At 35.7% G+C, this 12,384-nt stretch overlaps 1 pseudogene; it reads left to right on the top strand.

Moving 5' to 3' along the window:
• The first annotated feature begins 382 nt into the window (after positions 1 to 382).
• Positions 383 to 11,927, top strand: LOC101247592 (beta-amyrin synthase-like; annotated as a pseudogene).
• The last annotated feature ends 457 nt before the right edge of the window (positions 11,928 to 12,384 follow it).

Raw genomic sequence — 12,384 nt, forward strand, 5'->3', positions numbered from 1 at the left:
TGAGAGAAGAAGAGGAAATACCTATTTTCATTTTTTTAAAAGAATGGTTTGGATAGAATTATAAAAGTTGAAAAAGTGAAATACTTTTTTGTATTATATAAAAGATTAGAAAGTTTTAAAAATATTAATTTGGTTTCAAATTTACTTAAATACATTTTAAAAATAATTTGACCAGCATTTGGTCAATCTGTTACCAAAAATAAAATCAAGACTTATTTGACACCTTTCATTTAATTTTCTCCACTTTATGGGAGAGAAGAATTCCAAACAGAGAATTGAAGCAGTAAAGTTAGAATATGGGGAAGAAATTAGCGAAGAAATTGCCACAAATGCTTTGCGCACATCTGTTAATTTCTTCTCAGCTTTAAAGGCTACTGATGGCCATTGGCCTGCTGAAATGCCGGTCCTCTCTTCTTTCTTCCACCTCTCGTAAGTTTTTTTTATTTCGATACGTAAAATTCTCATAAAAAATTGAAATTGCTAAAGCTATTTTCCCCTTAAAATTCAGGTTATGTGTTTGTATATCTCCGGGCATCTTAATACTGTTTTACCAGCTGAACATCGTAAGGAAATTCTCCGCTATATATATTGTCACCAGGTATATGACGTAATGTAACAATGACTATTCTATTCTATCAAAATTAAATTTGCATATTTTTGAATAATTTAACTTACCTACAATGAGATGTGTTTAAATTAAACATTTTAGCTGGTTATAGATGCATCTTAATGTCATCATCTTAAGATACCTTACACAGTGTACAACTCGTGGTGGAGTTACAAATTTTATTTATGATACTAAAAGATAAAAAAAATTACACACAAGTAAAAATAAAATAAAATAAGGATACTCAACATATAGGCGTCTTTGGATGTACCTTTTTCTTTTTCTTTATTTTTTGGCCGTTGAACTCCCTAAAAAAACGTTTGACCATAAAATTTGGGAACCCTTATTAAAAGGGACAAACTAGTTTGTTAATTAAGTAAAAATCCTTCAAGTTTTAAAAATTAGTTAGAAGTGACAGATAATATATATTAGGATAAAATATGGTTTCACAATAGTCTCAAACTTTTATTTTTTACACTTTAGTCCAATAACTGTCTGTTGTAGTTGTCGGAACAACTTCTTTAATAGTCCGAAAACTGTCATTGTTATCGGGACAACTTCTTTAATCGTTCAACAACTTCAATAGTTGTCCAAACAACTTAAAAAGTTGTCCAGACAACTTTAGTGATTTTCGAGACAACTACGAAAAATGTTACTTAGTTTAGTCCATTTATTGACATTAACAATAAAAAAGGCAAAGAAAAATAAATGGGGCCCACTTGTCCTATTTTTTAATTGAAAACTTGAAAGGAACTATGAGCTTATTTTCCCATAAAATCTAGAGTTCTACTTTTTGGAATTCGAAAAACACAAAAGAGTTGGTTTCACTTTTTTTTTCCACTTCTAATTACTTGCAAACATTGAAAAACCAACTCTAATTGTATTTGTTAGAACAAGAATAGGATATACGCCCTACTTGGAAAATGATTGTGATGTATGTCCTAGTTCGAAAGAGAGTCTAGTGTAGTATCTATACATAGTCTTAATATAATAATGTAGATACACAATATAATAAAAAAATTTCTTAATATTTCTCACATGGTACTAGAGCTTCTACGATTCTGATAAAGAGTAAAAAAGGTTCTGCTGCCAGCGAGGGCTATGAAAAATAATCATGATGAAAAGGATTGATTTCAGAAGCATTCAGGACAAGAAAAGTAGCTAGCTTGCTTCTTTCCGGCAAATTCTTAGATCCCCAAGGGGTATGACTCATATATGTCATCTGTGTGGCCAAAAGATAATAATGATGAAAAGGATTGATTTGAGAAGTATTCGGGACAAGGAAAGTAGTCAATTTCTTCTTTCTGGTGGCTTCTAAGTTTCGATTTGCATAGCACTGTGCATCTTTCCGGTGACTACTTTCTCATAGTTGATTGTGTAACACCGTGCATCTTCTCAATGAATACTTTCATATCTAATTTTAGTAGCACTATTTATCTTTTCGATGAATACTTTCTTTGGATAACATTATTTATCTTTTCGGTGAATACTTTTTTATCTCTTTTTGGTTAGTATATATGAGTTGCGTGCGTATCCCCGTGCATCTTTTCAGTGAATCCTCATATATGATTTACATAGTTTTACTTTTCTATTAGTGTAGTGCAAAACCAACACCACCTCAAGGTCTAGCAACCTCAAGACATCCAAAGCATTCCTTACATTTACCAAGGCCCTCACTGATCCTCGTATTAATCACATTTGTAACAAGCTCTGTACATATGACCTGCATGTACCAACTCGAGAGAGAATGTTAGAATAGGAGTAGGGACAAGAATGGAATATAAAATCCTACTTGGGAAAAAATTATAATGTAGTATCTTAGTTGAAAAATGAGCCTAAATTAGTGTTTATAAATAAAGTCTCAATGTAATAATGTAGAGACCCAATTTAATAAGTTTTTTCTTATATTTCTCACAGTATTTATAGCCAAATACAACTCTAATTTTCAGATATCATTTTTCACTTTGTGCAAGGAATTGGAGAGAATAACTTGTAAAATATTCAATAGGTAAACATGAATAACTGTAAACATGAATAACTAAAGAAAGAAATAAAGAGGAAATCCTAAGGATCTGCTATCTATCTACATCTTAGTAAAATAATAAGAAACACATATACATATATTTTGTAACACTTCAAAACAAAAACTACTTTTTTTAATATACCCACAATTTTCATGGTCAAATTCCCCCATAGAATAGACACACAAAACTAACATGTTAACTTACTAAACAATGTAATTTCCCAGGAAGGAGTGTGAATGACACCCCTTAGCATAAGGTGGCTCCTCTACTCGTGTACACTGTCAGCATTATGAAGTTAAATCATTTCTAAATTGTTGATGACGTTTCAGAATGAAGATGGGGGATGGGGTTTGAACATTGAAGGTCACAGTACAATGTTCAGTACATAACTTAGTTACATATGCATGAGGATCCTTGGAGAAGAACCAGATGGTGGTGAAATAATGTGTGTGCTAGAGCAAGGAAATGGATTCTTGATCATGGTAGTGTCACTGCAATTCCTTCTTTGGGGAACCTGGCTCTCGGTATGATTTATAACCTTATAACTTTTTAGCAGAATTTTTATTATAGTAGGAATAGATTTATATATACTGATGTTGAACTTATTGGTTATATACAACATACATGCGTCTTCACTTATTGTGGACGGTTAATTGAATTTATCATTTAGGTGACCTGATTTTGCAAAAGTTCATTCTTATGGTTAGTAATATAAAAGGAACTTGTTAAATTGTATCATTCTCCATTGTCAAGTACGAAATCTTGTAGTGTCATGTGAATGCATTCTTCTCCTTGATAAGTCCTCTTTCTTCTCATTTAGATTCTAGGAGCTTTTGAGTGGTTAGGAACCAATCCAATGCCTCCCGAGTTTTGGATTCTTCCATATTTTCTTCCCATGCATCCAGGTTGATCTTTATTTTATTGCGCATACATATGCATTCTAAATAGTCGGTTCATTCCATTGTAGATATTTATTTTGGGGATTTTCTGTGGAATGTTTTCTAGTTGATGCCTTCTCTGTTGGTGTCGATATATTGATCTTCCAAGTGTTTTGACTCTTAATTTAAATGCAGCAAAAATGTGGTGTTACAGTCGAATGGTCTACATGCCAATGTTTTATCTTTACCGGAAGAGATTTGTTGGTCCAATCACACCTCTCATTTTACAACTGAGGGAAGAGTTATATGATCATACAATGAAATTAACGTGAAAGAAGTACGCCATGTCTGTGCAAAGGTATGACTATCAAAGGTCGTTTCATTAACGAGATTAGAAAATATCTCGACATAATATTTGATAGTATTTACCCCTCTAAAACATTGCCTACAGACCAAATGAGTCCTCATTGTTAAAGTTAGCATCATTTCTACCAATGCTCAAAAACAAGCTTGTTGCTGCAGGAGGATCTTTATTACCCTCATCCATGGGTTCAAGATTTGATGTGGGACAGTCTCTACATGTGTAAAGAGCCTCTATTAACTCAATGGCTTTTCAACAAGCTAAGAAATAAAGATCTTGAGGTTTACATGAAACATGTACATTATGAAGATGGGAATAGCCTATACATCACCGTTGGATGTGTTAATAAAGTATGGTAAAATATTCATTTTGTACATATTAAATAATACCTGCATTTTCTTAACGACTTCAATTATTTGACACTTATCTAACATATGGATTGTGTACGTATTGTGTATGCTTGCTTGTTGGGTTGAGGATCCAAATGGCAGTTATTTCAAGAAACGTCTTGCTCGAATTCAAGAATATTTATGGTAAGCTGAAGATGAAATGAAAATCCAGGTTGGTTGTTTCAAATTGGTTTTTTAAACAAGGAAATCATACTATTTCACCAGCCACAATGAGTTAAGAAATAGGATTGTGTTTGTAAAATAAAAAGAACTAGCCTCTTCTCCTATTTTGAAGTGATGCAAACAATTTTTTACTGAACTTATTGAGTGTTTTATCACTGAATTGCAGATTTTCACTAATCAACTATGGGATCTAATTTTTCTTTTTAAGTATTATTGGCCAGTGAGATGAATGTGTTAGCTAGTTGAGCCTGATTAATTTTAGGTTTTCCTACTTATTCTCTATTTTAGGCTTTCCTATTTATTCTCTATTTATTCTATGTAACAAAAAATACTCTGATTTATTAATATAAATATATCTCACCGCCGTGGAACTTTACTTACGGGGTGTTACCACGAAATATTGGGTTTTCTCTTTCTCTCTCTAGAACTCTCATCTCTTTCTCTTGAAAGTTCTTGTGTTCTTCATTCATCTAGTGTGTGTGCATGAATTCCATCCTCACAAATGGTATCAGCGCTAAGGAGATTCAACACGATCACAAAAGATGGATAGTTTAAAGCTTGGAATCGAGAAATTTGATGGATCCAATTTCAGTTTCTGGAAGATGCAGATCGAAGATTATATGTACCAGAAAGATCTTCACGAACTGTTGACCGGGGTTAAGCCAGAATCCATGACGGAGGAGAAGTTGAAACTCAAGGATCGCTAGGCTCTAGGGTTGATCCGGTTGACTTTGTCAAGAAACGTGGCATTCAACATCGTTAAGGAGAAGACTACGTCCGGTCTGTTGAAGGCACTGTCAAACATGTATGAAAAACCATCGTCTATGAACAAGGTATATTTGATGCGTAGATTGTTCAATTTATAGATGTCTGAGAATGGATCCGTTTCTGATCATATAAACAAGTTCAATATGATTCTGAGTCAACTCAATTCTACGGATATTAATTTCGAAGATAAAATTAAGGTGTTTATTTTGATGTCATCTCTTCCCGAGTCTTGGGATAATGTTGTTGCTGCGATTATAAGTTCCCGTGGATCTGAGAAACTAAAGTTTGATGAAATCCGTGATGTTGTTCTTAGCGAATGTATTTGCAAAAGAGAAGTGGGAGATTCATCGGGCAGTGCTCTCAGCGTTGATCGAAGAAAGAGAAGTAAGACAATAGGCCAAAATCAACATTATCGATCAAAATCAAAGAATCGAGGAAATCACTGAACAGATCAAACGTGACTTGTTGGAACTGTGGAGAAAAAGGGCACTTTCGGACAAACTGTACAAACCCAAAGAAGAAATAAAATCAGAAATTTGGAGATGACAATGATTCTGTAAATTCATCAGAGGACATTGGGGATGCTCTAATCCTTAGTGTGAACAACCCGATTGAATCATGGATTTTGGATTCTGGTGCATTTTTGCATTTGTCTCCAAGCAAGGAGTTGTTCCAAAACTTCAAATCTGGAAATTTTGGAAAAGTATATCTTGATGACAATAAAGCCTTAGAGATTAAAGGAAAGGGAGATGTTTGCACAAAGACCACCTCGGGAAACCACTGGACATTGGAGGATGTCAGATATATTCCTGGGATCAAGAAAAATCTGATCTCTGTTGGTCAGTTGGATAGCACAGGATATTGCAGTAGAGTTTGGGAAAGGTTCGTGGAAGAACATGAAAGGTGCTATGGTAGAAGCGCGTGGCACCGAATCTGGAACCTTGTACACCACTGCAGGGTGTATAAACATGGCCGCTGTTGCTTAAGGTGCTTTCGTTTTATGTTTGTGGCACAACAGACTTGGACACATGAGTACTAAAGGAATGAAGATTCTTGTTGCAAAAGGAGCATTAGAGGGTCTGAAGTCTGTTGATATGGGTCTATGTGAGAGTTGTGTTATCGGCAAACAGAAAAGAGTAAGCTTCAGAAAGACTCCTAGAGAGCCAAAAAAAGTGCGGTTGGAAATGGTCCATACAGATGTTTGGGGACCATCTCTAGTATCATCACTTGGAGGATCCAGCTTCTATGTTACCTTCATTGATGATTTCAGCAGGAAGGTATGGGTTTACTTCTTGAAGTATAAGTCAGATGTGTTTGTAGCTTTCAAGAAGTGGAAAGTTAAAGTTGAGAATCATACCGGTTTGAAAGTCAAATGCCTAAGGTCTTACAATGGAGAAGAGTATGATAAATCAGAGTTCAAGGCATTCTGTGCAGCTGAGGGAATCAGATTGATGAGAACAGTTCCTAGTAACGCAAGACAGAATGGAATTGCTGAGAGGATGAACAGAACATTGAATGAGCGTGCAAGGAGTATGAGGATACACTGTGGGATGACCAAAACACTTTGGGCGGATGCTGTGAATACAACTGCATACTTGATCAACAGGGGACCATCATTTCCTTTAGGGTTCAAGACTCTAGAGGAGGAGTGGACAGGAAAAGAACTCAAGTACTCACACTTGAGGACTTTAGGTTGCACTGCTTATGTTCATGTTGATCAAGAAAAAAGAGACAAGCTTGATGACAATGATGTGAAGTGTTACTTCATAGGATATGGTTATGATTTTTTTGGTTACAGGTTTTGGGATGACAAGAATAGAAAGATCCTGAGACATTGTGACGTGACATTTGATGAGTCTGTCCTCTACAAGGACAGAGAGCAGAAGTATCTAGAGATTACAAAGCAAGTGGGCGTTAAGGTTGAGTTGGAGAAGAGTAACCCCAGAGATGTCGAACCAGATACTCAACCAACTCCTACTGAAGAATCTGAAGTGGAGAAAGTTACACCTGAGAAGGTGTTAAGGAGATCATCCAAATTTATCAGGGCACCAGATAGGTATTCACCTTCATTACACTATCTATTGCTGACTGATGAGGGGGAACCAGAGTCATTTGATGAGGCCCTACAGGTTTTGGATTCGATCAAGTGGGAGCAAGCCATGGATGATGAGATGAGGTCACTTGAGAAGAACGACACGTGGGTGTTAACGGAGCTACCTGCAGGGAAGAGAGCTTTGCTGAACAAATGGGTGTTTAGAATCAAGACTGAACCAGATGGTAAAAGAAGGTTCAAGGCTCGTTTAGTGGTTAAAGGATATTCACAAAGGAAAGGTATTGATTATGCTGAAATGTTCTCTCCTGTTGTGAAGTTAACCTCTATTCGAATTCTATTGAGTGTTGTTGCATCGGAGAATTTGCATCTAGAGCAAATGGATGTAAAAACAACTTTTTTACATGGAGATCTGGACAAAAAGATCTATATGCAGCAACCGAAAGGATTTGTGGTTCGAATCAAGGAACACATGGTTTGCAAGCTAACCAGGAGCTTGTCTGGGCTAAAGCAAGCACCAAGGCAGTGGTACAAGAAGTTTGACTCCTTCATGACCAAGAGTGGATTCTTCAAAGCTGAAAAGGATCCTTGTTGTTACTTCAAGAAATACACTGATTCATATGTCTCTCTACTCTTGTATATGGATGATATGTTGATTGCAGGATCTAGTATGAGGCAGATCAACAATCTGAAGACAAGGTTATCTGCAGCATTTGAGATGAATGATTTGGGTCCAGCAAAACATATTTTGGGGATTTAGATTTCTCGGGATAGATCTGCTGGCACTTTAAATCTATGTCAGGAGTTGTACATTGAGAAGGTGCTGAGAAGGTTCAGGGTTAATGATGCTAAACCCAGGACTACTCCATTGGCAAATCACTTTAAATTGTCAAAGGGGCAGTCACCCAAGACTGCTGAGGAGCGTGATCACATGGCACTTGTTCCATATGGTTCAGCAGTTGGTAGTTTGATGTATGTTATGGTCTTCACTAGACCTGATATAGAACATGCAGTGGGAGTTGTTAGCAGGTACATGGCGAACCCTAGGAAAGAGCATTGGGAAGATGTGAAGTGGCTTATGAGATATCTGAGAGGTACATCCAGTACTTCACTTTGTTTTGGCAAAGGCAAGGTGACTTTACAGGGTTTTGTGGATGCTTATCTTGGTGGGGAAGTTGACTCGAGCAACAGTACATCCGGGTACATTTACACCATAGGTGGAACAGTAGTGAGTTGGATGTCCAGGCTTCAGAAGTGTGTTTCTCTTTCATCTACTAAAGCTGAGTATGTGACAGTAGCTGAAGCTGGGAAAGAGAGCATATGGCTGGCAGATTATCTTGAGGAATTGGGCAAGAAGCAGAGCGAGAAGATTCTACTCAAATAGCCAGAGCGCCATACAGTTGGTAAAAAATCTAGTCTATCATTCGACGACAAAGCACATTTGAATGCAATACCATTTCACTCGCAGGGCAGTGGAGGATGATGATATGTGCTTGGAGAAGATAGAGGGTGCAAAGAACCTGGCAGACATATTGACGAAATGTGTTGATGTTGGGAAACTGAGGTTATGTAAAACGTCGGTTGGTCTTCTGTAGTTGTTGCTACAGATGTTGCGGTGCAGTAAAGATGTTGATGATGAAGAGATTTTTTTTGAGAATGTATTTTTTGGATGACTGGTCAGTCTCCAAGTGGGAGAATTGTTAGGTAGTAGCCTAATTAATTTAAGGTTTTCCTATTTATTCTCTATTTTAGTCTTTCCTATTAATTCTCTATTTTAGGCTTTCCTATTTATTCTCTATTTATTCTGTGTAACCAAAAAATACTCTGATTTATTAATATAAATATACCTCACCACCGTGGAAGTTTACTTATGGGGTGTTACTACGAAATATTGGGTTTTTTCTTTCTCCTTCTAGATCTCTTGTCTCTTTCTCTTGAAAGTTCTTGTGTACTTCATTCATCTAATGTGTGTGTGTGAATTCGATGCTAACAAAATGATGAGATATTATATACTCTTAGAAAAGGACATGAATTCATAAAAGAATCTCAGGTTGAATGTTTAAATCATGATTCATGGGCACAGTAAATTTCTCAAAATATGAACCTTATAAATGTAAATGACTTCTTGGTAGGTGAAGGACAATCCTTCTGGTGATTTTAAAGGGATGTATCGGCATATCTCAAAAGGATCATGGACTTTTTCGGATCAAGATCATGGATGTGCAAGTATTTGATTCCACTGCCGAAGCATTAAAGGTATCTAATCATTCAATGAAATAAGATCCCAACATCTTGTAATTACTGAAAAATAATAAGATTATAATGCTAGTAGATTGCCTAATATCTTCTTAATATTGTGTTTCTAGTGCTGCCTTTTGTTCTCTACAATGCCTTCCGAATTAATTAGTAAGGCGATCAAACCTGCACGTCTGTATGACTCAGTGATGTTATTCTTTCCTTACAGGTAAAAACTTAGAAATGTGTCAAATTATTGGTCATTTAATCTGAAGTTGTCTGTTGATTGTAAAACAATTCCAAGCAAAACCTTTAAGACATGGCTACCTTAAATTCATCTTTTCTGAATTTAGTCATTTGTGATTTGGATCATTTCTAGTAATATTGAGATTCATTTGAAATAAACTACAGAGAAAAAATGGGGTTTTAGCAGCATGGGAGCCTGCAGGAGCCTCAGAGTATTTGGAGTTAAGTAAACTAATTGTTTGAGTTTGAGATTGAGATTCACGATGTAGGAAACTAGGAATTATATCTAAGTACTTCATTTAAAGTTCTTATGAACTTCAACTTCTTCTACAGTTATCCAGAACCTGAATATTTAACTTTCTTATTCTGTTTTATTCATTGACGGTTGCTCAATCCTACTGAATTTTTGGCGGATATTGTCATTGAGCATGAGTAAGATGTCTCTAGTTTCTCTCTTTCCCTTTAGCTTTTTCCCCATTGCTATTCTCCATTTTAGATCATTGTTTACATGTCAATCAAGGTATGTTGAGTGCACTGGTTCATCAATTCAAACACTTGTTTTGTTTAAAAAGCTATACCCTGGACACCGAATCACAGAGATTGACAATTTCATTCATAATGCTGTTAAATATTTTGAATATGTACAGAAACTTGATAATTCTTGGTATATGATGTTTCTCTTGTGAGCAATTGAATTTTCTTATGTATCGATACATATGAAATTAATTGTGTCAACATACAGGTATGGTTGTTGCGGTGTGTGCTTCACTTATGCCTCCTGGTTTGCTCTTGGAGGGATTGTTGTAGCAGGTAAGAGTTATCAAAACTCTGCATCTGTTCGTAAAGGCGTTGAATTTCTGTTACGAACACAAATGTCTGATGGCGGTTGGGGATAAAGCTACCGTTCTTGTCCAGGCAAGGTAATGTAAGAGCCAAAAAGCTATGAAAAATAAGAATAACAACACCTATGTCTCAGTTTATGCAGTGTTGAGGTTGGTTTATGCTATGTTGCTCAGAATGTCACTTGGTGTGTGTCAGATCCTACAAAAGTTGTGTATTTTTGGACCATACGACATGGGTGCAGCAACAATTTTGGCGAGTCTGAGCAACATAGGTTATTTGTATTGTGGTCATGCATCCATCCTACTTCATTTGGAAACGTTTCATTGTAATACTGAATAATTCAAGTATAATGATAAAAGTTAACTATGACTCGGGTTTGTATTTTATCAAATAGGTATACCGAGAGGTTGAGACAGATCACTCAAATCTTGTACAAACTGCATGGGCATTGATAGGATTGATTCACTCTCGCCAGGTTAATTATATTTCTTTTGTTTTCCATTAGTAAATGCTGTAATTTATTCCACAAACTTTTGTATTTGGACAGGTTAATAGAGATCCAAGGCCCCTCCACCATGCAGCAAGGCTGTTGATTAATTCTCAGCTGGAATTTGGTGACTTCGCACAACAGGTAGGGCTATCTGCAAATTACAAGCTAAACAAAGGAGACTGGAATGGAGTAGATTGTATTTAAACAAAAAGGACATAGATCATTCATATAGTCGACTCAAATAATTTTGTCGTATTTGTTTGATATTGATCAGTAATATAGAGAATTAAGATCTTTCAAAAAAAATTCAAAATAAAGATCACCAAAACCAGTTTTATTAATAAATTGCTTTTATCGTAATTCATAGATATGTGCAGGAAATAACTGGAGCTTTCATGAAGATTTCCTGTTGCATCACTGATAATGTTCTTACAGACCTAACCTCTTGAATCACAACTCGGTCATACATAAAAAACCTCTGTGTTTTTCAAGCATTTGTGTCCATGGTTGAACCCCAAAAGGTGTAGGAAGCTCTTCTTGATGAGGATTGAATTCAAGCAATGCAGGAAGAGCTTAACCAATTTGAAATAAGTAAGGTACGGTATCTTGTTCCACCAACTGAAGGGAGAACAATAATTGGAACAAAATAGGTGTATATGATCAAGCTAGATGAGAATGGAACAGTCAAAAGAAACAAGGACAGGCTTGTGGTTCAAAGGTATAATTAGGAAGAAGGAATTGAATATGATGAGATCTTTGCTTCCGTAGTGATACTTGAATCCATTTGATTACTCATTGCTTTTTCTGTATTTAAAGAGTTCACTCTCTATCAAATGGATGTAAAGAGTGCATTATTGAATGGATACTTGAAAGAATAAGTATATGTTAAGCATCTCATGGGTTCGAACATCCCGAGTATCCTAATCGTGTTTTCAAACTGAATAAAGCTCTGTATGGGTTGAAGCAAGATTGAAGATCATGGTATAAAAGGTTATGTAAGTTTTTCTTAGATCATGGACACTCAAGAGGTAAAGACAACAATACTTTTTTTTAAAAAAAGAACAAATAGAAAAGATTTGTTTATTGTGCAGGTATATTTGGATGACATAATTTTTGAATCTACAAATAGCCTGATTACTAAAGAGTTTGTTGAAATTATGAGTGGAGAATTTTAATTGAGTATGATAGGGGAGCTAAGTTTTTTCTTGGATTACAAATCAAACAAACTCCCACAGGTACCTTGATTCATCAACACAAATATGTAAAGGAAATGCTTAAAAGATTTAACATGAATGATGCAAAGGAAATTG

The sequence above is a fragment of the Solanum lycopersicum genome, chromosome 12 (genome assembly GCF_036512215.1).
Source record: "Solanum lycopersicum chromosome 12, SLM_r2.1".
Lineage (NCBI taxonomy): Eukaryota > Viridiplantae > Streptophyta > Magnoliopsida > Solanales > Solanaceae > Solanum > Solanum lycopersicum.